Below are 27,778 nucleotides of genomic sequence, written 5' to 3'. Positions count from 1 at the left end.
ATATTTACAATATCAAACCATCTCCCACTGAAGATACTGCTGCTTTTAACGCCCTCATTGAAAGAGCGGCTGCCAATCACGGAGTGGAACTCCATTCTGACTCTGTGGAGGAGGATTTCTTGGTGGACACGTTCTCCACATCCGAAAGAACGGTCAAGACTCTACCAATGCTGAAAGGAGTTCTTAAACATGCTAACGACATCTTTAAAGAAACCACCAGGGCACAGGTATTGAACCCCAGAATAGAGAAGGAATACAAACCTGCACCCGGAGACCCCATGTACATTAAGGGTCAATTACCGTTGGACTCCATGGTAGTTTCTAATGCTTGCAAGAGAGCTAACTCGCAGACTACAGGTGATGCTCCTCCTCCAGACAAGGAGTCCAAAGTGCTAGAAACATCAGGCAAAAGGTTAGCGGCACAAGCGGCAAACATCTGGCGCATTGCCAACACTCAGGCACTCCTGGTCCGATACGACAGGTCACACTACGATACACTAGAAACACTGCTAGAACACCTACCAGATGAATACAAAGATGGAGCGGACCTCCTCATCAGAGAGGGACAACTCATTACAAATGCGTCCATCAAATGCGCACTGGATGCAGCTGACACTGCAGCAAGGGCAATCAACACTAGTGTGATGTTGAGGAGGCACGCATGGCTGAGAATATCAGGCTTCAAACCTGAGATTCAAAATAATATCTTGAATCAACCAGTCAACTCAGACTTTTTATTTGGCCCCGAGGTTGACACCACACTGGAAAAGATTAAAAAGGAACCAAACTGTGAAATCTATGGGGGCTCTACAGTCGCAGCAGTTTCGGAGTGGCTCCTTTTGTCGCCCCGGGAATAGAGGAGCAGCTAGAGGTCAGGGGTCCCAGCAGCAGTACAGTAAAGGAGGTACCCAGAGTACCTTTAATAAAAACAATAGGGGTGGATGTCGTGGATCCTGCACCAAAGGCAGAGGACGAGGACACAACAACGCCAGGTCCTCCTCCAATAACAAACAGTGACGTCTTGTCGCTGCCCCCTGCCCACATAACACCGGTCGGGGGGGAGACTCCAACAGTTCCTGCCAGTCTGGAGATCCATCACCACAGACAGGTGGGTCAGAGAAATTGTCCAGTACGGTTATTGTCTGGAATTAACATCCAATCCACCCAACATACCACCAAGACACCGTCCAATGTCCGCAGAGCACTTGACATTATTGCAGCAAGAAGTACTAAGTATGCTGCAAAAAGGAGCCATAGAGCTCGTGCCTATGGCACAGCGGGGGTCAGGGGTGTACTCTCTGTACTTCTTAATCCCAAAAAAGGACGGGTCTTTACGACCTATACTAGACCTCCGCCCCCTCAACCAATACATTCTGTCAGAGCATTTTCATATGCTCACCCTCCAGCAGGTTCTGCCGTTACTCAGTCAGGGAGACTTCCTAGCAACACTAGATTTAAAGGATGCGTATTTCCACATACCCATACACCCATCACACAAAAAATATCTCAGGTTCACTCTTCAGGATCAGCATTATCAGTTCAAAGTACTCCCTTTCGGAGTAACAACAGCGCCCAGAGTCTTTACCAAGTGCTAGCGACAGTGGCCGCACACTTAAGGAGACAGCACATTCACGTCTTCCCTTACCTGGACGACTGGCTTGTTCAGGCAAAGTCAGCCCAGCAGTGTGCCAGCCACATATCCCACACCATTCACCTTCTTCACAGTCTGGGATTCTCACTGAATTATCCAAAGTCACATCTCCAACCCGCCCACGTACGGCAGTACCTGGGCGCGACTATAGACACTCTGGCTGCCAAAGCTCAGCCAAATTTAGCGAGAATCAACAGCATGCAACAGCTGATACAAAAGTTCAGACCTCAACACTCCCTTCCAGAGCGAGTGTTCATGCAGTTAATAGGCATGATGGCCTCCTGCATCCTCATAGTCCCGCACGCGAGACTACATATGCGCCCGCTTCAGGAGTGCTTGGCACGTCAATGGAATCGGACTCAAGGACAGTTAAAAGACCTAGTGTTGGCGAGCGGTCGGGCATACAACTCTGCATTGGTGGAATCCACAAAACCTTTGCAAGGGCCGACCGTTCCAAGAGCCTGTTCCACAAATAATACTGACAGCGGACGCGTCTCTCCAGGGATGGGGAGCTCATGTACTCAATTACACAGTGCAGGGACTATGGACAACACAGCAAAATAAGATGCACATCAACCTTCTGGAACTGATGGCAATCTTCCTGGCAATGAAGGCATTCAAAGTACACTTGTGCAACAAAGTCGTGTTGATCCGGACGAACAACATGACTGCCATGTTCTACATACAGAAGCAGGGAGGAACACACTCTCCACAGTTGTCTCATCTGGCTCAGAGCATGTGGAAGTGGGCCATTCAGAGGAACATGTTCCTCATGGCGGAACACCTCCCGGGCAAAAACAACCAAATGGCGGACCTGCTCAGCAGACACAGCCACCAAATGCACGAATGGGAGCTACATCCATCAGTACTCCAACCGTACTTCCAGCAGTGGGGTCATCCAGAGATGGACCTATTCGCCACAAGGGAAAACGCAAAATGCCAAAGCTTTGCCGTCAGGTTACCGCATCCACAGTCACAGGGCAATGCGATATGGATGAACTGGTCAGGCAGATTTGCATACGCTTTTCCCCCAGCGCCATTAATACCGCTAGTGGCACGCAAACTACGGCAACACTCGATGACACTCATCCTAGTTGCTCCAATGTGGGCACGCCAGCCATGGTACACCACGTTACTAGAACTGTCCGTGGTGCCGCATCACAGACTGCGGCTAACCCTCAAACTTTTAACACGGAACCATGGCGAAATTCAGCACCCAGATCCGCAACAGCTGAACCTGGCGATCTGGCTCCTGAAGTCTTAGAGTTTGGCTACCTGAACCTGCCTCCAGAATGTATGAATATCAAGGAGGCCAGGAGACCCACGACCAGAGCTTGCTATGCGGCTAAATGGAAAAGGTTTGTAATTTACTGTAAAAACAATGACTAATCTGCTGGATGCATCCATTCAGAACATCATCTGTTACCTGTTACACTTATACCGATGCAATCTGGCATACAACTCCATCCGTATACATCTCACCGCAATAGCGGCCTATCTTCAGAACAGGCAGCACCTCTCTTTATTCAAGGTGCCTGCCATCAAAGCCTTCTTAGAGGGACTCAAAAGGGTGATTCCTCCAACTCACCCACCGGCACCAGTGTGGAACCTGAATGTGGTCCTCACCAGATTGATGGGTCCACCTTTTGAACCTCTACATTCATGTGAGATTCAATTCCTCACCTGGAAAGTAGCTTTCTTAGTGGCAATCACTTCGTTAAGAAGAGTTAGTGAACTCCAGGCACTAACCATTCAAGAGCTATTCATACAGGTTCACGCAAACAGAGTTGTACTACGTACTAACCCCACTTCCATGCCTAAAGTGATATCACAGTTCCACATGAATCCAACTATTGAACTGCCTGTTTTCTTTCCAAATCCAGAAAATGTTGCGGAGAGAATGCTCCATACACTAGATGTAAAGAGGGCCCTCATGTACTATATAGACAGAACACAGGATTTCAGGAAAACAAAACAACTGTTCGTTGCTTTTTCTCCACAACACAAGGGCAACGCCATTTCCAAAGCAGGGATAGCCAGATGGATCGTTAAATGTATTCAAATTTGCTATGAAAAAGCTAAACGCACATTAACGATTCCTCCCAGAGCCCACTCAACACGAAAGTTAGGGGTGTCCATGGCTTTCCTAGGGAATATTCCTTTAGAGGAAATATGTAGAGCAGCCACATGGTCCACTATACATACATTTACAAAACACTACTGTGTAGATGTACATTCAAAACAGCAGGCAGCTGTAGGACAGGCTGTTCTCAAGACCCTTTTTCAGACTGCTGCAGCTGGCACGGGCAGCCGCCGCTAATAGAGGGACTGCTATATAATCTATGCACAGATATGAATTCAGCAGCCTACATGCCTCAAACTGAATATGCTACTTACCAGTATGCATCTGTTCTTGGCATGTAGGGCTGCTGACATTCATATCGCCCACCTTCCTCCCCGGCGCCTGTAGCGGCTGCAGCACTCCGAATTACTATATAGCATGGTCATCACTTACGGTATCTACTCCATCACTGCCACAATGGCGAAAAACAATCTGAGGATGGAGAGGATGCCCATGTGCACTGTAGTCAAGGGGAGGAGCCACCTATCTCGTGATACTTCGAAGACTCTTCCAGGACAACAATGTGCAATCATCCGGACCCAACACTAGGCGGCGATCTATGCACAGATATGAATGTCAGCAGCCCTACATGCCAAGAACAGATGCATACTGGTAAGTAGCATATTCATTTTAACCTCTCCGATGCATTTTGAATGTAAACAGCCTTTGTCAAGGTGAACACGCCCTATTACCCATGGAAAACAAATAAAACAAAATCATAAAAATGTAAGTGATACTATGAGTCTCTGTAAATCAGTATCACCTTATCTACCTCAGTACACCGAACACAAATTTCATGCATGATTAAAGTGCATCAGCCCCAGTTTTAAATATTATAGCATGATTCAAGGAAATTCATGAACATAGAAAAAATCTTACTTGCCATGTGCCGCCAATTATGTTTCTACATGTGAGGGCTTATAGGTAAAACCGAAGACCGCCCAATTTTAAGGTCAACAACATAAAATCCAACAAATCAATAGGAAAAGATATACATACACACATAATGAAACCGCACACCCCATAATCAGAAGGTTGTTAATGATATATAACAATCACTTAACAAATATAAAATAAATATATTCTCAATTTCTTATTTTAAAGGATATGGGTAGTACCGGATCACGGCCAAGTGGGCAATTGCTACTCCCAAATCAATCAGGGTGTCAAAATAACGGGCAAGTGCCTATACCATGTCACATATGAGCATCAATCACAAATATAAAGGTGTGTGTGTATGTATATATATCTATCTAGAGAAGGAAGAAACATTAGAAATTCAGCATACATCTCACAAATCACCCTAATTTTAGAATGAGTGTGACGCCGGTCCATCAGACTACACAATGATACGAAAGTAGATGAAGAGACAACTCTCATACCAGCAGCTTATGGCCTCCCTATCTTCTAATATAGCCAGGATGCGGTGCCAAAAGAGGTGGTGGGAGAAAGAAAGGGAGAGACAGGGAAAAGAAGACTGGGTAAAGCATTAAACACATTACCCCACATGTACTTCAAATTCCTAATCCTTATTTAACCGAAATGGGAATTTAATGTGTAAATGCAGTATATATCTCTACTCGAGTATTCTTGGTCATCTCACCCCATCACCCCGAATGGTCTTTTCTACTCCATCAATGGCAAAGAACCTCAGTTTGGACACATCACAGTTGTGTTGCTGTGAGAAATGCCTAGCACAGGACTTGCAAAATCCAAAGGGCACGCTGAAGTTCTAAGAATCTGAAAGAGACAATTAGTTATGGATTCCTCACCTTAGAATTAACCCCAGGCGTCAGACTGGATCCGGAGTATGTTTTCTTCAGCAGTACCGCTGCTCGTCGGTATATGGCGTCGGTCAACACCACGTTCGTTATTGTCGTCGTGGTCGCCGGAATGACGTCACTGTATCTACTTAGACCCCTGCACGCTGACGTCCGTTCTCTTTTTCCCTGCCAGCTAGCGCAGATCTGGAGAGAGCGGTACCTCTAGTGTCTTTTTGACTCTATTTTTGTGACTTTTTGTCGACGACTTTTTGAGTTGTTAAGACTCCTGGTGCACAGAGATGTCATCCGGCAGACCGGCTTCAAGCCTTGTGGCTCCTTCCACAAGCTGATGTCGGTAACGGACCCCCATCCTGTGTGCCTCTGGTGCCTGGAGCGTGACCATGACCCAAAGTTGTGCTCCGACTGCTGGGCCATTGCCCCGAAATCTTTGCGGGAGCGGTCCTGAAAGCTTCTGGAGGCCGGGCAGTTGGCTCCACGCCACTCGAGGTCTTTGGGTACGTCGAAGCACAAAAAGAAGATGAGGAAGCACCGTCGCTCTTCGCGTTCTCACCGTCCGTTGGCCGACTATGCGGGATGTGGATGGTTGTCGTCCGGCTCTGCCCGCGGAGCCTGTTGGGTCGACTAAGAGCCCCTCTTTCCGGGAGCCGGAGCGACCCCTGCCTAACTTTGTAGTTTTTACGAAGCCCTCGGCTGGGGGCTCTTGGCCTTCGATGCCGGCGGCTTGGGCACCACAGGGATCCAGGCCTGAATCCGGATCGGCGCCAGTTGACCTCGTAACAATTCCTCTGGCACCGAATCCATTGGCAACACCGGTTGTGTTCCCAACCGACGTTGACCTCGGCCTCCCCCTTAACATGGACACGGAGCCGGACCAACGTCGCCTGATGTCGGGACCGGCGCCGACCGGTACTTCTGTATCCCTGTTCTCCCCTGATGTTCCCTATCGGAGGAGGGTGACTAGGACTGGGAAGGGTCTGTGGACCCTCTGCCAGATCAGTTGGAAGAACTGGACTGGAGAGGGGTGTTTGGTGAGGCCAGTGGTCTGGACACTTCTCCAGACCTTGGCATGTTTTCTCACCTCACCGTGGCTACGGAGGAGGGTGCATCATACGCAGTGATGTTGCATATGGCGGCTGAGGCCTTCAACCTCGGGCTTCCTAGGATGGCGGTTAGGACTAACCTCCTGACCGAGGTACTTCACCCAGCAGCGGCCTCCTCAGAGCCCCTGCTGCCATTCTGAGGCCCTCACGGACATCCTTTTGGGCACTTGGTCCAAGCCCAACACAGGGGCTCCTGTGGATAGGATGATTGTCTGACTCCACCGCCTGGTCCCGGGCGACCCCTTTTTCCTTTCCCAATACCCCACCCCTGAGAGCTTGCTGGTACAAGCCTCCACTATCAAGGGCGCATTCCCTACCGCACCACCTGATAGAGAATCCAAGAAGCTGGACCATCTTGGAAAGAAAATGTTTTCCTCCTCCAGCTTAGGACTGCGGTCGGTGAACACCTCATGTCTCTTGGGCCGTTACTCCCATTCTCTGTGGGACAGTCGCGCAGGTGCTGCTCAGTGCCCAGAGGAGGCCTGGGCCGTGCTATCCCATGAAGTGGCCGAAGGGAGAGACGCAGTGAAGTGTGCCATACGGTGTGGGCTGGACACCGACTTGCTAGGCAGGATGATTTCAACGTCCGTAGCCCTACGACGCTACGCCTGGCTGAGGTCCACTGGCTTTTCTAGTGATGTCCAATCGACTCTTTTGAACGTGCCCTTTGATGGACGTTGCTTGTTTGGCAATAAAGCGGACAATGCGCTCGAGTACTTTAAGGATTCTCAAGCAACGGCTAGATCCTTGGGCCTCGCTACTACCTCTAGCCCTGCGCAGTCCGATTTTCGCCCCTTTCGTGTTTAAATGTAAATGTCCAGTATTTGTAAAGCGCAAACAATTATCCGAAGGTGCTGGGGGCCGTCAGGAAGATTAAGCGAGCTATTGCCCAGAGTCACATGGTGCTGGGCTGATCTGCTGCCAGCCTCTGAAATTGAACCGTGAGTCCCCGGGTTCTGGAGTCAGTCGCCCTGGCTGATGCGCCACACCTCTTCCTGATTACGGACAGACCTGCGCAAACTGTTCAGCCCCTGTGCGGTCGAGGACGTGGGACCCAGCGCCGTGGGTCAGGGGGCTAACGGTCAGCCAGTCCACCAGCGCCTCTCCTGCAGCAGCCTCCAAATCCTCTTAGACTGTCCTTTCAGGGCCACGAGTTGCCAGTGGGCGGCAGGATCTGCCATCACCTCCCCCCATTGGCAAACCCTCACATCAGATAGGTGGGTTTTGCAGATAGTCTGAATGGGCCACTCCCTCCCCTTTGAAACTACCCATCCATCCATGCCCCCTCAATTCCATCGCATGTTGCAGGATCACTCGGCCCTTCTCCATCAGGGAGTTACGGCCCTCTTAACCAAGGAGGACTTTAGAGCGAGTTCGTGCACCAGAAGTAGGTCGTGGCTGCTATTCCCTCTACTTTCTGGTACCCAAGAAGGACAAAGGCCTGCGTCTTATCTTGGATCTCAGGAACGTCAACTGTTTCCTCCGGAATGAGAAGTTAAAAATGTTGACATTGGCTCAGGTCTTGTCTGCCATTGATCTTGGAGACTGGTTGATACCGTTGGACTTGCAGGACGGCTATTTCCACATCCCCGTCCTGCCAGCCCACAGGCGTTACCTATGGTAGGCCACGAGAACTTTCAGTTTACCGTGCTCCCCATCGGCCTTACCAGCACCTCTCGGGTATTCACAAAAGTGATGGCGGTGGTCGCAGCTCATCTGCGAAGATCAGGGGTTCCAGTCTTCCCCCTATCTCGACGACTGGCTGTTGAAGGTGGGCTCAGCCCAGGCTGTCGTCTTACACCTCCAGACTACGGCCGACCTCTTACATTCGCTGGGGTTCGCCATCAACGTGCCGAAGTCGCACCTGATTGCCTTTCAGAAGCTCCTTTTCATTGGAGCAGTTCTGGACATAGCGCAGTTTTGGGCTTATCCTCTCGAGCAGCGAGTCCGGGATATTCGGGCTATAATTCCGATCTTTCAGCCTCTGTCCCGGGTTTCGGTCAGAATGACCCTGAGGCTACTGGGCCTCTTGCATCCTCCTGGTGGAATATGTCATGTGCCATATGCGGGCTCTGCAGTGGGACCTGAAGTTCCAGTGGGCACAGCATCAGGGGAATCTTTCCGATTGCGTCCAGATCTCGGAGGGCACTGCACACCAATTGCAGTGGTGGCTAACGAACCAGGATTGGGGCAGCTGCAGATCCCTCTCCCTTCCCCAACCAGAGTTCACAGTGGTGACAGATGCATCACTGCTTGGGTGGGGCGGCCACATGGGAGAGGCGGAAATCCGAGGCCTCTGGTCTCTGGCTGAGTCCGAGCTCCAGATCAACCTTCTGGAGCTTCGGGCGATCCATCTTGCACTTAAGGCATTCTTTCCTCAAAGGGAGAGTAGTGCAGGTGTTCACGGACAACACCACTGCCATGTGGTACTGCACCAAACCGGGCGGGTGGGGTCGTGGACCTTATGTCAGGAAGCACTACGTCTCTGGAAGTGGCTGGAACATCAGGGCATGTTCCTAGTGGTTCAACACCTGACGGGTTCTCTGTACGCCAGTGCGTACGAACTCAGCCGCCTGTGCATGATGGATCACGAGTGGCGTCATCACTCGAAGGTGGTGCAAGGTCTCTTTCAGCGGTGGGGAGAGCCTTGGTTAGATCGATTTTGCCACCATAGAGAACGTGCAATGTCAGTAGTTCTGCGCGTTAGAATTTCCATGGCGGCACTTGCATGGTGACGCTTTCCGTCACGAGTGGAGTTGCGGTCTTCTAAACGCCTTTCCGCTTATACCATTTCTACCCAGAGTGCTGAAGAAGATCAAGCACGACCGGGCCCAAATCATTCTTGTGGCCCCCGACTGGGCACGAAGAGTCTGGTATCCCAAGCTCTTGCCCATGGCCTGCGATCCTCTGGTCAGACTGCCCCTTTGGGATGATCTTCTGCCGCAGCAGCAGGGGACGGTCCTCCACCCGCACCTGTCCAGCCTCCACCTTTTTTTTTTTTGGGAAAAACTTTATTGTGCAAAATAGCATTGTTACAAATATGGGCCTACAACCACCAGGGCCGGCCGCTAGTAGATGCATATCAATTGCTGGATGTCACGAAGCAGCGACTGATCCCCAGAGGCGAAGCAGGGTTACAGGAGATATTCTAAGCATTTCAGAAGCTAGGCAGGATACAGATATTTTTAATTTTTTAAAAAGAAAAAGAAGGAACAAACAATGAAACAAAACTCAAGGCGAGAAACAGTCTAGATGGTGTCGAGCTCCGACGGGGGATCCCACCATACCAGGTAGAGAATCAGGAGGACAATAAAGATGACCGGGGGGGGGGAGGGGGGCGAGGCAGCGGGGAAGTCAGAACAATCAGTCAAAAGGTACAGTATTCCAGGAACCTCAGGATCAGGGGGGACAGAAGTGTCCGGAGTATCTACAAAAGGGGGCGTACAGATGTTACCTCGGTAGGTGTTCCACTGACCCCAAATTCTACCTCACGCCCCAGGCTTGCCCCGAACCAGATACACCGTCTTCTCTCTGAACATGCACTAGTCCATGTTCTCCTTCCACACTGACACGGTGGGAGGCCGTCGGGAACGCCAAAGCTGCACAATATCCCGCTTTGCAATCATGTTCCCCAGTGCCGCCCACCGGGCCTGGGCGACGTTGTAGTCATTCGGCTCCCATACATTCAACAAACATCGACGGGCCTCAGGCAACAGAGCGACCCCAGTAACACACTCCATTACAGCATGCACACGGTGCCAATATGCCGCAACCTCGCGGCACTCCCAAAGGATATGAAGGAAGTTGGCGCTCATTCCACAGCCGCGCTTACACAACCCATCCGAAGAAAAACCCATCACAACCAAACGAGGACCCGTCACATAAACACGGTGAAGAATTTTGAGCTGGACGAGACGGCGACGGGCAGGAATGGCAACCTCTTTCGGGGAGGACAGTGCGGACTGCCAGTTTTCGTCTTCCAACTCCAACCCGTCTCCGGTCCAGGCCTCCCTAAGACGCACGAGAAGGTCTGCCCGATTGTTGATTAATTTCTTTTAAATCAAGGAAATCGTACTATCGGGCAGATGACCATCAAGTATACGGTCCTCGAGTGGTGAAGATGCAGGGACTGTGGTACCGGCCTCGAAGACCGACAGCAAAGCGTGGCGGACCTGTGCATATCTGAAGAACTCCCTCTCATTCAACTCATACTCACTCTGAAGCACCGCAAAGGATTTGACCGCCCCTTTCACCCAGAGATCACCCACTCTGCTAATGCCAATCATATCCCAGTTATCAAAACCTTGCGTTGTCCAGAGGCATCCCAATCTGTCGGATGCAAAAAAGGGGGTCGCTCGTGTCAGGCGATCATTCCATCCCACAGCCACATTGGCATCCTTCCACACACGTACTGCAATCTTAGTGGGTCCCGTTAGGTTCCTCCCCGCTGTCCGAGAGTAGAGCGCTCTGTTGAAGTTGCCACCAGGCAACTGATATTTATCCATCTCAAAAGCCGGATTCGGACCGGGTGCATGCGTAGCATGGTTGATGGCGGACAACTGGGAGGCCCAATAATACCTCCTGATGTCCGTGAGCGCGATGCCCCCAACATACCAGGGGAGAGTCAGTTTTGCCAGAGCGATACGTGCGCGACCGTCCCAAACAAGTCTCCTCTGTAAACCCTCCACCTCCCGAAAGTAAGCCGCCGGAATAATATCAAAGGAGTTCTGGAGTGCGTAGAGAAATCGGGGCAGGGACATCATTTTAAAAAGTGCCGCTCGACCGAGTGGCGACAACGGCAATCTACGCCACCGAGCCACGTCCAACTTCAATCGCCGGAGAGGGGGGAAGGAGATTATGCTTGTGGCGGACCGCCGGGTCCAACGATACGTAGACCCCCAAGTACTTGAAACCGGATTGCGAAATTTGAATGGGAAACCGATTCGGTAAGGGGGGGGGGGGGGCTACCGGAGATAACATACACACACGATTTAGACCAATTAATTATCAGACCGGAGTTTTTACCGAAAGAAGTGAGGACATCAAATAGGACGTTAAGGGATTCACGCAGGGAGGTGAGGTACAAAGGAATATCTTCAGCGTACAACGAAACCCGGTCTTCAAAGTCAGGGGCCCACTGAATGCCCTTTATCGATGGTTCCCATCGGAGCCAGGCTGCAAGCGGTTCGAGAGCAAGAGCAAAGAGCAGGGGGGACAACGGACACCCCTGCCTAGTACCCCTCCCGAGAGCGAAGGTCTGGGACACCCTACCATTGACTACAACCTGAGCTAGTGGATCCGTATATAGAAGTCTCACCGAACTAATAAACCCCGCACCGAAACCGAACTTCGCCAGAGTGGCCCAAAGATATGGCCATTCTATCGTATCAAAGGCCATCGTGGCGTCCAAGGAAGCAAAGCTGGCCGGCTCGGAGAGAAACTCCGCCCTGGCGAGAACGCCATGTAAGCGCCGCAAGTTGAGAGCAGTGTTCCGGTGCGGAATGAAACCAGACAGCCTCCACCTCCTTGAGTGAAGATTGAGCGGCGACAGTTGACAGCTTTTGAACTTCCTCCCGAAGTCTGTAACATTATATTGGCAGCCAGGCGTCCCTCCTGTAAAACTGTATACACCTGTAAATGGAAGAAGTTTGTGGCATGGTGCACAGCTAAGGCTGTGGATCCCCTTTCTGCTCCCCTTTCAGAGGTTTTCCTCTTCATTCTTTCATTTGCCCAGCAAGGCTCTGGACTGGGCACTCTGAAAGGCTATCTTTTGGCCATTTCGGCCTTTCTTTGGCTTCCTGACCAGCCTTCTCTTTTCAAGTCCCCTATTGTAAATCGCTTCCTTAAGGGCATTACTCACTTATATCCTCCAATTCCTTTCGTAATGCCTCAGTGGGACTTGAACCTGGTTCTGACCTATCTTACGTGCGCTCCTTTCGAGCCGCTACATAACTGTCCTCTCAGACTTGACACTTAAAACTGCCTTTCTGGTCGCCATCACCTCTGCTCGCAGGGTGAGTGAGCTTCAGGCTCTTTCTTCAAAACCTCCCTTCCTGGCTGTTCTTCCGTCAAATTTGTCCTTCGCACTAGACCTTCTTTCCTTCCCTAAGTGGTTACCTCTTTCCACATAGGACAGACCATCACTAACCCACCGCCTTCGCGCCCGCTTCCTTCTGAAGAGTAGGAGAAGCTCTACTGTCTGGATCCAAAACGAGTGCTTTCATTCTATCTGGATCGCACAAAACGATTCCGAGTGGATGACCAGCTCTTTGTTGGCTATCTGGGCATCAAGAAAGGCCGGGCCCGTGTAGAAATGAACCATCTCTCGATGGGTCGTTCTTTGCATCAAATATGTTATTCCTTGGTAAAGAAGAAACCTCCAACGGGGCTGTGCGCCCATTCCACCAGGGCGACGGCAGCCACTACTGCTTTGGGACATGGAGTCCCCCTTCATGGCATCTGCCAGGTAGCTACGTGGGCTTCATTGCCCACGCTAACCAAACACTACTGCCTGGACAGCCAAGTCCGGAGAGACGGCTTCTTTGGCCGTTCAGTTCTCCAGGACTTTTTGGTGTGAACTTCGTTCGCAGACACACCTCCGGAGTTGGTATTGCTGGGGCTAAGGTGAGGAATCCATAACTGTCTTTCAGATGAACAAGTTACTTACCTTTGGTAACAATATATCTGTAAGAGACCTAGATTAGTTATGGATTCCTCACCGCCGCACCCATCCTTCCGGTTCTGTGAACTGACTTTTAGGGTAAGGAACTCCCTTTCAGGGCCCTAGTTTTGTGCACCAGTGGTCAGTGTCTTGCATGGCTCTGCGCAGTCTGGTGTGGCATGTCGTGTAAAGAATTGACAGCAGCCCGCAGGAGCGACGTCTAAGTAGATACCGCAACGTCGTTCCGTTGACTAAAACGCCAGCGATAAACGCGGAGTTGACCGACTCCACCTACCGACGTGCAGGGGCACTGCTGAAGAAACAATTCTCTGGATCCAGTCTGACGCCTGGGGGTAATTCTAAGGTGAGGAATCCATAACTAATCTGTCTCTTACAGATATATCGTTAACGAAGGTAAGTAACTTGTTCTACGCTTCCTTAAAGGGAAAATCGTATTACCCACATATATAAGCGAGATGGGGCACTGTAGGACATAAATACAAAAATCAGACCCACAGTTTAAAAATTGACCAATGTTCCTTTCATGGCCACTGGGCGTTAAAAATCCTGCAGTGATTTGGTTAACCAGGTATTATTTTTCTGGGTCCTCTTGTAGCTGTGCTTAAAATTATCTCCCAAGGTCCTCCTTCTTCTATACATAATGGAGGGACCAGGTGACGATGCCATGCCTATAACCATGCCATTTTTCTAGATCGCTCATTGTTTGCACATCAGATTTTTAATCCTATGTGAAGAGGCATTAAGTGTAGTGATAAAGCATATGCATTTCTTCTTAAGGTTCCTGTCTTCGATGGGGATATAACAGTTGGTCCCTTGTGAGGGAGTCGGCGTTCCTTTAGTCTACCATGGCTGTGTAACCCCTCTCTTGAAATCTTTGCTTCATGTATGTTGTCTGTTTTCTAAGCTCGGTGTCAGTGCTGCAAACTTTTTTGAGTCTTAACATTTCCACATAGGAGATACTGTTAATCAAATTTTGAGGATGATAGCTTCTGTAGTGGAGCACACTATTTCCAGCCATTTCTTTGCGTTGTATGGTATTGTGTACTCTCCCATTTTCCACCCATAATTTGATATCCAAAAAATCAATTCCCTTGGAGCTCATGATAGTGGTAAGCTCAAATTTAAAGGATTATCATTCAATTTACCTAGGAAAGTGCGTGCTTTCTCTCGGGGGGGGGGGAGGGCGCATTCCAGAGTAAAAACAAAACATTGATGTAATTGGTTCCAAGTTAGAAAATCCTATATGTGTTCCTGGTTGTTCTTCGCCCAGGCCACTTGCTCCTCCCACTAGCCCATCACAAGGTTTTCAAAGCTGGGGACTAAGCAAGTGCCCATTGTCGTACCCATCTTTTGGCGATAATAGACCCCATCATATAGATTTTTTTTTCCCTCAGACAGTATTGAATCATGCTAAGGAGCATTTTGTTGTGTTCATAGAAGTATAGTGATCTAGTTTTAAGAAAATGCTCACATGCTTGCACCCCGAATTGATGGTCAGTACAAGTGTATAAGGATCTGATGTCCATGGTGATCATAAGATAGAATCAGACCACTCCACATTGTATGTCTTGGTGAGAAAATACCCAATGTCCCTACAATAGGTTGGTAAGGCAGCAATAAATGGGAAAAGACAAGAATCGATGTATATGGCTGTATTTTCAATAAGTCACTTGTTAGAGGAGACGATTGGCCTTTGACGGGCGAGGGGAGGTGGTTGTAATGTTCTTATATACCTTGGGCAGCACATACAAAGATGATACAGTAGGGTAGTCCTTTCTTAAGAAACCATACTCGTCATAGTCCGAAATACAGCGATCACGCACTCAATAAGACAATGCTGATATTAGTGGACAGAGGTCTTATACGATTTAAAAGTTATTACCTCATAACAGTCAGCCTGGGTAAGCTGCCGCATTACTTGCAATTCATAGATGGCAACATCCAAGATAACCACATTCCGCCCTTTTGTCAGGCGGCTTTATAACTATAGTAGGGTCTGATTTCAATGTTAAGGCAGCCCTTTAAGTTGGTGTTAGATTTTCAGATTCCTCGCCAACTCTCCCTCTCAAAGCCATCAATTCTTTGATCATAATGTCATGAAAGACATCTATATTATCACATGGGGAAGATTGGGTCAGGCGGGATTTAGGTTTAACACCACTACTACTCTGGGTATTCACGTATGTCCCCAAGATATCCAGGACTTGACCTTGTTCTACATCTGTATCATCACATACCCCCTCTCTATACAGTGCTTCTAAGGCCAACAAACCCTCCACATCGCCAATCTTTATCACTTTGTGGTGCATCAATTCCCTGCACACCAGTTTTACATTTAAACTTTTTATGTAATTTGCGCAATTTTAATTTCCTGATAAACACATACATATCAATCTTGTTGGAGCAACATTCCAGTTCAAATTCTGTCAAAAAGACCACCTGAATTCTAATAAAATAAATGTAATCGTCCATTAACTTGCGGTTAGATAAATTCATAAATGCTAGTCTGGGGCTCAGTTCTTTTTGTTCCAGCGAGTGATTTTTGTTGATTGTGGTGCCTCACCACCCTCCTCTTCTGATCCTTCGCCTATGTTTCCATCTTTTCTTTTCCCCCGCCTCTTCCTCTGAGTGGGGGGGCTGTCTTTTCTTGGCTTGTCGGCCTGACGCAGAAGACGGTACTTGTTGTGGAAACCTGATGGCTCTCCCACAAAACAAATGATGGAAAGAATGTTGAACAAAGTCAAATATTCACCCCAGTACAGCCCTGGACCTAAATCCATCATTTTTTGCTCCCCATGCCATTCCAGTTTAAACCCAGCCATACGCAAATCTTTCTTGAACTTGCTCCCCATGGGAGCAGTCCAGCCCAAACTGCCAGGCCAGGTCGTCCCGGAACCAGAAAGAAGCATCCTGGGACTAGTTTCGGGGTTTCAACCCTCATCAGCCAGTCTAGCTTGGAGAGCAAGGGACTCACGTCTGGGCATACCTGTTCGACTCTGGTTGACAAATCCATGACATGTAGGCCATCCCAGACCATATCAAGGGAAGAGACCTAATAACCACACAACATATATTCTATTCTGGTCCTGAAGAAAGACAACTGACTCACTGAACATTTCATTGCAGAAACATGTCGACCGTAGATGTCTGGGGCCATACCCTTGTGACTTCCCACTGCTTTTAACCTTGCTTAAGGACCTTTTGAGTAAATACTAATTAGGATCCGACAGGCAATTCTTGACGCATATTAAGAAGCTGGCCGGCAATTGTTTCAGTCTTCTTAAAACCCTAATAAAATTCTTTCCTCTCCTACCCCAGGCAGCGAGGGAAACGGTTACTTGTGCACTGATTTTGTCTCGGCTGGACCACGCCAATGCCCTTTACGTTGGTATCCCTGGCTACCTGTTGAAAAAGCTCCAGGTGGTCCAAAATACGGCAGTCGGACTTCTTCTGGGCATTTCTGCCAGGAACAGCGTCCACCATCAGTTGCGCTCACTACACTGGCTCCCCGTGACTGATAGAGTAAAATTTAAATCGCTGGTTCTGGCCCACCGTGCTCTTCACGGCAGGGGTCCTTCAAACTTGCAGAAACGCTTCTCCTTTTATGTTTCTTTGCGACCCCTGCAGTCTATGTCCCTACGTTTCGCTCAGGTTCCTCGCTTCAAATACCAGAGGCTAGGGGAGAGCTCTTTTGCTCTGAAGGCTGCGGCTGCTTGGAATGCCCTTCCTCTCGCCTTGCGTAATATTCAGGACCCAGTGGCCTTTAAGAGGAATCTGAAAACAAACCTCTTTGTTTAAAGTCCTTTTTCTCACCCCGCAAGGCACCGCGCCGGGACACACATGAGTATCTGTGCACGTTACAAACTTATGTAACATAACATAACTTTCAATGCCTTGTCCGTAGTTCAAGGACCCCGCTTACCAATAAGTTTAACCCACCCACCCACTAGGGGTGTGGGTCCAATGATGAAGCAGCCCACAAGTGGGACCTGTGGGTGAGGACCAACAAACGTTTTCTAGAGATTTGCTGATCACACTGATTCACCTGAGTGTTGATCCCACATTCTCTTGAGATATACTTTGGGTCACCCAACTAGCCTTGTAGAAAACAGGATTTAAGAAAGAAAGGTTAACTAACCCTCCATAGTGTAGTTACTAATTTCCTTCCTATACACATCATACTCTTTGCCAAAGGGAATATTCTTCCCTCTGTGTAGTCTCTTTTATCGTGTTGGAATTTGTTGTTTTTTCAGCTTCATCTCATCTTCGTATTTTGCAAGTCTATCTCCATCATTATAGTTTGTAAGTCCATCAATGAGGTTTGATCATCCTCACACTCGATCTTTTCTAAAATCCTTGATTTAGTTGCGGATGCTGGCTAGATCTAATTCAGCATACTTCACTAATATATATAGATGGAGAGAGGGATCAGTAAAATTCGGATATGGTGCAAGTTTAGTTTTGGTGCCTTATTTTGTTTTGCTAACCTTTTAGCTATATGATGAACCTGTAAAATTTCACACACAATTACTTCATTGAGCTAGATTTTGGCATGTCATGTTTTAAGTTTGGTCGTGGGGTTGTGGGATGGAGCAGAAAAGAAGTGTTCTCTGTTTTAAGTCCTATAGTATTTTTTGTTCTCTGCTACAGTGAGAACTACTAATTGGAATTGCACCAAACTTGGCATGAAATAAGAAAAAAAAATATTTGGAATGCACACTTTTGTGGCTTGGGGTAAATCTGTTCAGTAGTTTTTGAGAGAGGCTTTTTTTTTTGCTTGTGACTTTAGCAACTTTCACTAGGTCTGCACAACTTTGGCCAACACTTAGTATATGTTTAGGTATGTGCCGGGGTGGGTTGAGATTTATTCATGATCACAAAAGTGTTATATTGATAATGATATTGGTACTGTTTGATGAATCTGCATGAAATTTGCCAGACCTTTATTCCAGGGCTGGCATGTCCAGCTTTTTACATGTCTGTAGTGGGACAGAAAGAATTCTATTGTTCTTGACAACTGCCAACAGTGACAGCATACCTTAAGGGCAGAGTAGCTGGTATCGAACTCTATCAAAGAAATTAAAATTACGGAAAGCTAAGGTAAAACCTGAATTTTATGTCAAGACACGGAGGCCAATATTATGCACTCTCTCGCCTTTATTGCCCTCCTACACAGGTGTAACGCCCTGAACGTCTCAGGATCGTTTAACAGACACGACAATGAGGACGCAACCACTTGTGAAGGGTTAGTTCTTTTAATGAAGGCAAATAAAATACAAAGAACAAACAAAAGTTATAGTCACTGGAATCCTCCAGGCTAAGTACGTTACCAGCCCACAGCACGGATGGTCCTAACCGTCCTCTGCATATACGCCGATCCCGGCGTATGCCAACAGAGTGCAGAAATGAAATGGCCGACAATGCCAATCGGTAGGCTGTGAGGGGCACGAAGAGTGTTGGGGAGAATCGAGGAGTCAGGGAAACACCCAGCCGGGGTCTCTACCTGAAGGGAGCAGCCGCTCAACCTCTTCCTCAGACTGCACCGGGACGCGGAGTCACCTCCTGGTGATGCGTCACCGATACCCCAATCACAAGCAAGAAGACTGAACCGAGAGCAGCCGCTCGATCGATCCTGTGGACTTCCGAGTCTGTAACGCGGCAAACACCTCCTGGTGTGCGTTACAGCTGGCAGTCCCTGTGTCTCTGGTCGGGCTGGGAGTTACGACTCCAACCAGCAAAAGCGCCACTGCGCTTGGACTCAGCCGAGTCAAAAAGCGAAGCTCAATGGTTGACCGGTAGAGCTTCCGGGTCCTTCCCAGGTGACGATGGGGCAAGACACGGCCCAGGGAGTAACGACTCGACCTACCTCCGTTCTTGCCTTACTGGAGCACCACTCCGGAACACTGCTCTTCACGAAGCAGGTACGTCGGTGTAAACACAATATCCGACAGCCTTGTACCTCCCGGTTCCTCCCTTTATAGGGCGTGTTTTCCTTGAGTTATGTAACAGCTCTCCTGTTTACATAAGGGCGTGTTTCCCTTGAGTTATGTAACAGCTCTCCTGTTTACATAAGGGCGTGTTTCCCTTGAGTTATGTAACAGCTCTCCTGTTTACATAAGGGCGTGTTTCCCTTGAGTTATGTAACAGCTCTCCTGTTTACATAAGGGCGTGTTTCCCTTGTATGACAGGAATTCTTGACAGTACATCCTCCCTCTCAGCGGCTCCCCACGGGTCCAGCGCTGGCAGGAAAACGCCGATGGAACAAGGAGACCAAGCGCGGAGCATGAACCCCTTCAGCCGGTTCCCATGAATGCTCCTCCGGGCCATAGCCTTTCCACGCAACCAGGTACCACAGCTTCCCCCTGCGCCATTTGGACGCCCGTATGCCCGACACTTCGTACTCCACCTCCGACTCCACGCATACCGGCCTAGGTGTCCCAGACGGCTTGGAGGGTGCTGGTTTGAGCAATGATACATGAAAGACAGGGTGTATCCGCAATGACTGGGGCAAGCACACCTTCACGTTCACGGGACCCATACACTTGGTAATTCGATAGGGGCCCATGTACTTGGGATGGAACACACTGTTCTTTCGAAACCTCATGTTTCTTGTGGATATCCAGACGTAGTCTCCAGTGCGGTACAGTGGCCCGGGCCTTCTCTTCCTATCTGCCGCAGCCTTGTATCTTCTCTTGGCCTCTATTAGGACAGCCCTTGAGCGCATCAACGTGTCTTTTATGTGTGCCACCCTGTCCGCTGTGGCGGGAATCCTGTCCTCTCTGAACGGATGTAGAAATGGCAAGAACCTGGGATGTTGGCCATAGTTGCTATAGAACGGAGATGACTGTGTGGAGCTGTGAGTGGCGTTGTTATAGGCTATCTCTGCAACCCATAGCAAGTCGACCCATTCTTCCCTGCCCTGGTCCACAAAACATCGCAGATACTGTTTGAGCGTTTGGTTCAGGCGCTCGGTTTGGCCGTCCGTTTGAGGGTGGTAGCTGGTGGACAGGGCGGTCTTAACATGCAGCGCAGTGCACCAAGTCTTCCAGAATTGCGCAGTAAACTGCGACCCCCGGTCCGACACGATCACCCCAGGTAATCCATGCAGTCGTACCACATTCTTTAGGAGTAGTGACGCCAATTCCCCGGCCGTAGGGACTCTCTTGCAGGGGATGAAGTGCCCCATTTTCGTCAAGTAATCCACCACCACCAGTATTGCCGTCATCCCCTGGTCTACCGGTAGGCCCACCACGAAGTCCAGTGATATGCTATCCCATGGTCTATCCGGGGTCGGAAGTGGATGTAAGAGCCCTTGGGTTCGGCCATGGTCGGCCTTCATGGTAGCACACGTAGGACACTCCTGTCCCCACCTCCTGACATCCACTCTCATGGTTGGCCACCAGAAATGCCGTCCCATGCTAGCCACCGTTTTTTCAAAGCCCAAATGACCTGCGCATGGAGAGTCATGGCACCAGATGAATGCTTGTTTCCTTAGCCTAGGCGTGGGTATCAATAGGCACCTGCCCTTCAGGGGTATCCCGTCCTTCAGCTGCCATTCTCTGTGACTGAGGAGCCACCTCCGCCATGCGAATGACCTGATCCCTCTCTTTATTCCCCTCAGGAAAGTATCCGGTTGGATAACCCCCAATACCATCCTCGGGGAAATGATGGAACGCTCGGTTGCAGGCAATGGTTCCTTAACTGCAGATTGACGGGACAGGGCGTCCGCCTTCCGGTTTTCCGTCCCCGGCCGATATGTGATGCGGAAGTTGAACCCCGCAAAGAAGAACATCCACCGCAGCTGCCTGGGAGAAAGGTGTCTAGTGGCCGTCATGAACTGTAGGTTCCGATGGTCCGTGTACACCGATACCACATGTCTTGCCCCCATCAACCAATGCCTCCATTCGGTGAAGGCGTCCTTGATTGCGAGAAGCTCCTTCTCCGCAATATGGTAGTTGCGTTCGGCGTCGTTGAGTTTGCGGGACATGTACGCAACGGGATGAAGCACCCCTGTGTCGTGGTTGCGTTGGGACAAGATAGCCCCCAGCGCCACATCCGACGCGTCCGCTTCCACCACGTAGGGGAGATCCGGATCGGGGTGAGCCAACACCGGCGCCTTACCAAAGGCGCTTTTCAGGGCCTCAAAGGCTTTGTTCGCTTCAGGGGACCAGACAAACTCCTTGGACTTCCTCAGTAGCTGTGTGATTGGGGCCACCACTCCTGAAAATCCATCTATAAACCGCCTGTAAAAGTTGGCGAAGCCAATGAAACTTTGGACGTCCTTCACGCTTTGGGGCACCGGCCATTCTTTCACCGCCTTGATCTTTCGTTCTGCCATCTCCTGTCCCTCTGGACTCAGCATCACTCCGAGGAATTCCACGGATGTGACGTGGAAGTCACACTTGCTGAGTTTACAAAACAGCATGTTTTCCCTCAGCTTTTGGAGCACAGCTTTGACGTGGTGTACGTGCTCCTCCACACTGGACGAATAGATGAGGATGTCGTCGATATATACGACCACGTAGATATCCAACTCCTCTCTGAATACCTCATTCAAAAAGTACTGAAAGGCTGCCGGGGCGTTGCACAGACCGAACGGCATGACGAGGTACTCAAAAAGGCCGAACCTGGTCTTAAAGGCGGTCTTCCACTCGTCTCCGTCCCTCATGCGCACCAGATGGTATGCCCCTTTCAAATCCAACTTGGTGTAGATACGAGCTTTCTTGACCTGTTCCAGAAGTACACTGATGAGAGGCAAGGGGTACCGATTTTTTATGGTTATCGCATTCAATGCCCTAAAGTCCACACAGGCTCTCAGCTCCCCATTAGCCTTCGGGATGAAGAAGAGTGGCGAGGCGGCCGGAGACTTGGACGGGCGGATGAATCCTAGCTTGAGGAGTTTATCCAGGTACCCCCGGAGATGCACGTTTTCAGGCTCCGTCAGGGCATACAGCCTGCCGCTGGGAACGCTGGCCCCTGGCACCAGGTCGATCTGGCAGTCAAACTGTCTATGTGGTGGTAGCACTTCCGCCTTCACCTCATCAAATACATCCTCAAAACTGTGATAAGCCTGGGGGAGAGCCACATCTTTTTCTGCCGCTGTAGCCACCGTCTGACTCCCGCTCTCATCTGCGTCAAGGGATTCCGTTCTTATTCCACAATGCAGGATGCAATACGGTGACGTCATTTCGATGCGATGTGTTGGCCAATCCACAAAGGGGTTGTGTTTCTGTAGCCACGGCAATCCCAATATGACGCCATATTGGGGCGCTCGGATGATGTTAAAATCGATTTGTTCCAAATGGTTCCTCCCATATCTCATCGGAAGGACCCCCGTGTGCTGTCCGATGGGCCCCGTCACCAATCGCCTTCCGTCTACCGCATAGACGTCTTCGGGTACTGCTTTGGGAAGAAGCACTAGCCCTAGCCTGCATGCCTCGTTGTGGTCCATAAACATGCCAGTGGCCCCTGAATCCACCATGGCCACAACGGGTATCCACTGGTCATGCACTCCCACGTGCACCGTGATAAACAGGTGTCGTTGTCCCTTAGTGACCGAGTTGGAAAGTGAAGGGATAGATGAGTGACTCCGAGATGCCCCTTCTCTGGTCTTGGAGTCCTCTAGTTTTCCGCCGGTATGTCCACCACGGCTGTTACCGACCGGTTGGCCCGATAACGTGACGTCTTCGGTTTGGCAGGGCATTCACGTACGTAGTGGCCTTTTTTGCCACAATATAGGCACAATCCTTGTTTACGGCGTGACTCTTTCTCCGTGGCTGTGAGGCTCGCTCGTATTGCGCTGATGTCCATGGGTTCTCCCTTGGATGCGGTGGAAGTTTCAGGACTTCCCACCGTCACATAGGATGGAAGGGATTTTCCTTTTCTCCCATGATCCCCCTTTCTTTCACTTAGCCTATGTTCCAGCCGTAATACCAGGTTGATAAGGCCCTCACATGTCTTGGGTTGAGGGTCAATATGAGCCACGGCGTCCTTGAGCTCATCGCACAGCCCTTGATGGAAGAGCGCCGTCTGTTTAGCAACAGGCCACTTGGTTTCCGCAACCAGCCTTCGGAACGCGTTGAGATACTGCACCAGGTCGTTGGATCCCTGTCTCAACTCAAGCATTTCACGGTCCGCCGTGTACGAGTCAGCCCTTCTGTCGAATACCTTCAGGAATTCCTCGCGAAAAGCACCCCAATCACATAAGAGGGGGTCGTCCCTGCTCACCAGAGGTACGGCCCATTGTGCCGCGTTTCCAGCCAAATAGGATATAAGGAAAGCCACACGAGCCTGACTCGTGGGGAACGCCTTTGGTTTGCACGATAAATGTAGCGCCACTTGTGTGAGGAATACCTGCACTGTGTTAGGATCCCCACTGTACCTCTCTGGTGTTGCCAAGGGGATGGCTACTGGCATTTCCACTACTACCGCAGGGGTCTGGTTCGTGAGGGAGGTGCTGGCCGTGAGCGGGTCCATTTGGATAGCATCCAGTCTGGCTTTTACATCGGCTGTTTCTTGCCTAGAGGCAGCCACTTCAACTTGCATGGCCGCTAAAGCAGCCAGCACATCATCAAGTGTTGCCATGTCTGTTATCGACCGGGAGACAGTTAGTGTTATTAAGGTCGGATATTTTGTAACGCCCTGAACGTCTCAGGATCGTTTAACAGACACGACAATGAGGACGCAACCACTTGTGAAGGGTTAGTTCTTTTAATGAAGGCAAATAAAATACAAAGAACAAACAAAAGTTATAGTCACTGGAATCCTCCAGGCTAAGTACGTTACCAGCCCACAGCACGGATGGTCCTAACCGTCCTCTGCATATACGCCGATCCCGGCGTATGCCAACAGAGTGCAGAAATGAAATGGCCGACAATGCCAATCGGTAGGCTGTGAGGGGCACGAAGAGTGTTGGGGAGAATCGAGGAGTCAGGGAAACACCCAGCCGGGGTCTCTACCTGAAGGGAGCAGCCGCTCAACCTCTTCCTCAGACTGCACCGGGACGCGGAGTCACCTCCTGGTGATGCGTCACCGATACCCCAATCACAAGCAAGAAGACTGAACCGAGAGCAGCCGCTCGATCGATCCTGTGGACTTCCGAGTCTGTAACGCGGCAAACACCTCCTGGTGTGCGTTACAGCTGGCAGTCCCTGTGTCTCTGGTCGGGCTGGGAGTTACGACTCCAACCAGCAAAAGCGCCACTGCGCTTGGACTCAGCCGAGTCAAAAAGCGAAGCTCAATGGTTGACCGGTAGAGCTTCCGGGTCCTTCCCAGGTGACGATGGGGCAAGACACGGCCCAGGGAGTAACGACTCGACCTACCTCCGTTCTTGCCTTACTGGAGCACCACTCCGGAACACTGCTCTTCACGAAGCAGGTACGTCGGTGTAAACACAATATCCGACAGCCTTGTACCTCCCGGTTCCTCCCTTTATAGGGCGTGTTTTCCTTGAGTTATGTAACAGCTCTCCTGTTTACATAAGGGCGTGTTTCCCTTGAGTTATGTAACAGCTCTCCTGTTTACATAAGGGCGTGTTTCCCTTGAGTTATGTAACAGCTCTCCTGTTTACATAAGGGCGTGTTTCCCTTGAGTTATGTAACAGCTCTCCTGTTTACATAAGGGCGTGTTTCCCTTGTATGACAGGAATTCTTGACAACAGGTGCAACAATAAAATCCGTATCGGAATAGAATACTAAAATCATTCTGGAACTCTTTAGAACATGTATATAACCCAGGAACCTGCAGCTATCTTCCTTCTTTTGATGCTGCTCATACACAGACGAGTGCATCCTTAGAATACTGTATTTGTGAGTGTGTATGAGAATGGTTAAACTGGGTATAATTCGGCAGGAATTGGAGGATTAACATTTAGAAGTGTATTTGATGCTTGAGGCTTTGTTGGAATATGTTTATTTAGAATATTTTTGGGGATTGTCAGTTGGTTGAGGATTGATGCTGAATGTGAATTTAAGTGTGAATTTTGTTTTTTGAGTTGGTATCTTATTTACATGATTTTCTTGCCTTACAGGAATTTTTGTTGCCTGTTGCGGTGTTAAAACGGTGTAACGTCAACAGAGGTTGAATAATGAGGAATACAGGTGCTGCTGGTGAGAGGTTGAGTTTACCAGATAACGGAGGAATTAATAGAAGGGTTGTTTATTTTGGAAAACTTGCTTTTAGTTGTAGCGTTAATTAGGTTTAAATCTGCGCGCGAAGTAAACTGTTGGGTTTAGCTCGTCTGTCAGTTTGAAGTAGAGCAAAAGCGGACAGATTAGTCTGGCACGAGTTGTGACTTGTTGTGTGGCTCGCGCAGCGCTAGAAGTTAGTTTTGAAAAAAGAGGCCTGCTGTACGTGCATGCTGACAGGCATTTTGACAAGTTGGGAAAGATATATTTAGGCATTATATTGATAGACACGCCATACTTTAAGGGGAAAAAGCAGTTGTTCTTATGGTTGCTTAACAGATTAACAGCTGTTGAGCATCGCATGTGGGAAGGTTGTGGTTTGAGGTACTGAGGATAGTTATTGAAGATCTTTAGATATACCATGATAGAGCCAGTGGGGACGCAGGTTCAGGATGTAAAGGCCAGGGATTATGTAGAAAAGATATTTGGAGATTTGGCTGAAAGGTTAGATAGGAAGATAGATGATTGGAGAAACATATTAAGAATAGAGGAACCAATAAAGATGTGGTGGAGGATGAGAGGTACTGGTCTGTGTAGGAGGTTGAACCTACGGCCAGTGGTACTGGTGTGGTTTGCCAGAAGAAAATTCAAAAGAGGAAGCAAGTAGAAATGCATAAGGATGTAAAAGGGTATGGGCGTAAGGCTCCAGAGTCATTCTGCTAGAGGTGCAATAGTGAGTAAGGCTTTTATGTGAGGCAGGAGTCTTAGCAATATGAAGGCTGCAGATTGGTCAAGTGGTTAGATGTTTAAGAGTTATTACTTTAAACCTGTGGAAAATAATGTACAGAATATTTTGGATGAGCTTTGAACATGCAATATTGGTCTCCTTGCCTTGACATATAATGCAGTTTTTCCACAGTTTTAATGGGTAGAAAATAAAGATTTTATTAAAGACCCCAAAGCTAATATTATACCTCCCAAGATTTCCCAGCCCTACTAAAGTGGTTGAATGTGTTTTCCAGGACAAATAAAGTTAAGAAGACGTCTTTGAAGAAAGGATTCTTGGTTTTATGTAGGACATGTACTGATATACAGCAAAGGAGGAGTTAATTTTTTCTTAAGAGTTGGATTTAACTTTGAGCTACTACACAGCAAATAACAGAAGGAATATGGCTGCGGGTTCCTGAGTTATATGCATGATTTAAAGAGTTCCTGAATGTTTTTAGTGTTCTATTCTGAGTTTATTATTGATATATTGATATTGTATATGAGGGCAATAAAGGAGAGCGTGCATATGCCTCTCTGTCATAAATAACATTTTGATTTTCTACTCCTTAAAACTGTGGAAAATCTGGATTAAGTCCACTGATTTGTTTTACTGTGCATTAAATAAAACTGTGGCATATTTTTATGATGATTCTGTTGCCTGTTAGTGCAATGTTTCACTTCAGTATAGGGCCAGCTCTAGGGCGGTGTGACTGTTGCTACGGCACTGGGGCTGACTTTGGTAGGGCACTATTGTTTTCAAATATATTAAGGAGTTTAAAGTACCTGCTGCAGCTTTCATTGCCTCCACCAATTTTCCGGCAGCACTAATAATGTCAAGGTAACTGATGATTAATGGACCTGCTGGAGAGAGATGGAGTTTTGTCTAGTGGAATTTTGACTCCTCATAAGATAGCGCTTGTTAACTGCTTTTCTCAGATTCTTTTTTTACTTTGTTGTTTATAAGTCAAAATCCCAATGTAGAACAGTGAGCTACTTCAAACAGCTGCATGCAGAAATGCAGGTGAGAGAGCCTGGTTATGGAGACTTGAGCGGCACTGTTAAAGAGTGGTAGCGAGGGAATACGTGGAGAAGGTGGTCATTTGGGGGAACCAACAAGCATTGTCACACCGGGCGCCTCCACCACTGCTCCATTATCCTACTGGGGAAAATTGAATGAGGGACGGACAATGGTTTAGGTGCTTCATGAAATAGTGCACCCTTCCCCATTCATGCAGTTTAGACAAACTTTAAATCTTTTTGGGGAGAACAAAATACAGTTATTTTACTTTTAAATAATAAAAAACCCATATTGCTCAGTCCTTCAAATTATTCCAATGCGAAGTTTTATTATGCGAGAATTATTCGTTTTTTTGTTAAATTGATTATGGTCCAATTAGAATACATATAACCAACGCATGTTTCTTGATTTGACTTGTAACTCTTCTGGGCTAATGGCAAAACAAAAACTCACTCATTTACTAGAGCAAACGTCCTTAGTCCATAACATTTCTTTCTAAGACTTCTTAGCTCATATTTATTGTGCCAT

General features: G+C 48.7%; 1 protein-coding gene across 2 annotated transcripts in view; it reads left to right on the top strand.

Annotated features, from left to right (window-relative positions):
- GMPS (guanosine monophosphate synthase) overlaps positions 1 to 27,778 on the top strand; it is a 591,203-nt gene that overhangs the window by 216,600 nt on the left and 346,825 nt on the right. The window lies entirely within an intron of this gene.

Source organism: Triturus cristatus, chromosome 11 (assembly GCF_964204655.1).
Source record: "Triturus cristatus chromosome 11, aTriCri1.1, whole genome shotgun sequence".
NCBI lineage: Eukaryota > Metazoa > Chordata > Amphibia > Caudata > Salamandridae > Triturus > Triturus cristatus.
Note: the sequence above shows the minus strand (reverse complement) of the source record. Positions and strands in the feature narration are given on the sequence as shown.